General features: G+C 77.5%; 1 non-coding gene across 1 annotated transcript; it reads right to left on the reverse strand.

The window, feature by feature from the left end:
• Positions 1 to 839: 839 nt before the first annotated feature.
• LOC138063318 (5.8S ribosomal RNA) lies at positions 840 to 992 on the reverse strand. Its single transcript, XR_011136916.1, has one exon. It is a non-coding gene; the product is annotated as a 5.8S ribosomal RNA (ribosomal RNA).
• Positions 993 to 2,500: the final 1,508 nt, after the last annotated feature.

Raw genomic sequence — 2,500 nt, forward strand, 5'->3', positions numbered from 1 at the left:
GCCACCGAACGGCGCCGCCCGCGCTTGCCCCACACCACCGCCCCGCGGAGACACCCGCGCGCCGTCGCTGCCGGCCTCAACGCAACGCCGCGGCTGACGCCAGCCGGCGGGTGGAAGTGGCTCGGCACGCACTACGGACGCGGGTGCGCCGCGGGGGGGGGCAGAGGGGGCTCGGCGGGCGCCGAAGCGGCAGCAGTCGGGGCAGGGAGAGGGCAAGGGGAGGGGAAGAAAGGCAGCCGGCCGTCCCCCCCCGCCGGAGGGGAACGGGGGACCAGCGCACCACCGGGAGAGTGGTGGAGGAGAGCCGTCGTACGGCGGGCACTGGCGGTGGCGGCGGGCGGCGGCGGCAGGTGCCGGGCCACCGCGACCGACCGAACCTGGGGGCCCGGCGGGACGAACTCCGCACAGCGGGCGCTCCGGGAGCGGGGGTTTCCCGAGTCTGCACTTAGGGGGACGAAGGCCCGGGCCCACACGGGGAGGAGAGGCACCCCCTCTCCCCGGCGGCGCGGGCCTGCGAGGCGCCCCAGCCGCGCCACACCGCACACACCGCGCAGGGCAGCGGTGGCCACCGGGCTCGGAGGGGAGGGAGGGCAGGGCAAGGCACGCCGGCCGCGGACGGTGGAGGCGGACGGTCGGCCGGAGCCGGGCAGGCAGGCCAGCCGGAAGACCGGGGCCACCGGTGCACGCACCGGTGGTCCCGGCTCCGCCGCCGCCGCCGACTCACCGCCGCCGCCGCCCCCCCACCGACTCGCCGCCGCCGCCGCCCCCCCCGGCCCCCCCCCGAGGGGCGGCACACCGCTGCGCCAACGCGGCAATGGGGGTGACGATTGACCGTCAAGCGACGCTCAGACAGGCGTAGCCCCGGGAGGAACCCGGGGCCGCAAGTGCGTTCGAAGTGTCGATGATCAATGTGTCCTGCAATTCACATTAATTCTCGCAGCTAGCTGCGTTCTTCATCGACGCACGAGCCGAGTGATCCACCGCTAAGAGTTGTCTCGGTTTCGGTCCCCACCGCGCGCGCGGGGGGACCGGGCAGCTTTCGCAGCCCCCTGAGGGCCCCCATCCGCTCTGCCTCCCTCCTCACGCCGACGCCGGCTGCTGAGCAAGGGACAGCGGAGAGAGAGGGCACGCCTCACTGACCGTACAAGCACAGAGGGAAAAAAAAAGGGGGGGGGGGGGAGAACAGACCCGAACGAGAGGGGCGGGGAGCCCTCGCTCCCGACCTGGGACAACCCCTTTCTCGCTTCGAGTCCGGCCCAGGCGCCCGGCTCGGCCTGGCCCAGCAGGGAGCGGCGCGCCAGCCGCGCCACCTGCCTCAGGGACCGGGGTGTGGGTCCCCGCGGAGCCCCGGCGTCGGAGCCCGGCCGCCGCTGGGAGCGGCGCCACCCGCTGCCCGCGCGCCCGCGACCCGCCAGCCGCACGCTTCCGAGCTCCTTCGCTCGCCTCACCGGCCTCCAGCTCCGCCGCCCCGGAGACGGCACCCAACACCCGCCTGCACACACGCAGCCTCCCGAGCGACGCCACGCACTCGCCCGTCCCTTCCGCGGGCAGACGCCTGGCGGCAGGCAGACGGGCGAGGCGGGACGGACGGGGAACGGCGCCCGCTCTCCCCGCCTCCACGCGGAGACCGGGAGGGGCCGCCCCCGCCCGCCCGCCCGCCGCCCGCCTGCCGCCCAGCGAAGCCGGGTCGGGCAGAGCGAGGCAGGCGCGCCGGATGGCAGAGTGCCGGGGCAGGGCGGGGGGGGGAGGGAAGGAAGGGTGCCGCCGACGGCCACGGCGGGAGACTGAGAGCACCGGCCAGGGAGGAGAAGGGATGCGCTGGGGCTCGGCGTCCGCACCACCCGCGGTGGGGGCTCGCCGTCCCGGCGGCGAGCACGCGCTCGCGCCGGGGTCGCGCGTTCGAGGCAGGCCGGCGCAAGCCGACCGCGCGGCGTCTCTCCGCCGAGACCAGACCGCGGAGAGAGGGGGCAGGGTACCCCTCTCCGTCCCGGCTGCCCGCGGGGCATGCACGGGCCGCGCCGGCGGGCATGGGGGGGTGCGGCGCCCGCGCGCGCCGACCCCCCGGCCCCTCCGGCAGCACGCCCGGCTGCCCCCCGGGTCGCATCGGGCCGCCCGAGTCTTTAAACCCCCGCCCGGCTCTCCGACCGAGAACCCTCGGGCCCGGAGCCCGGGGCCCATGGCCATCCCTACCCGGGGGGGCCGCTACCGGCGGCCGCGGTGGCCGGAGGCCCTCCTCCTTCCTCCCAGCGCGCCCCCCCCCCCCCCGCCGCCCCCCGCCACCCCCGGCCCGGCCGACTCGCAGCGCGGCCCCCACGGCACGGCGTGGGGCGGCTGGAGCGGTTGGGGGGGGGGGGAAGGGAGGGGAGGAGGAAGCGTGGAAGGCCGGCAGGGCACGGCCGGTGCGGCACGCGCAGCGCAGCGCCCGGGAGGAGCACGCTGGCACACGGGACCACACGGGTGGGTCACCGAGGGGAGGCAGGAGAAGCGCGGACGCTAGGTA

This window comes from Struthio camelus, chromosome 31 (assembly GCF_040807025.1).
Source record: "Struthio camelus isolate bStrCam1 chromosome 31, bStrCam1.hap1, whole genome shotgun sequence".
Taxonomy (NCBI): domain Eukaryota; kingdom Metazoa; phylum Chordata; class Aves; order Struthioniformes; family Struthionidae; genus Struthio; species Struthio camelus.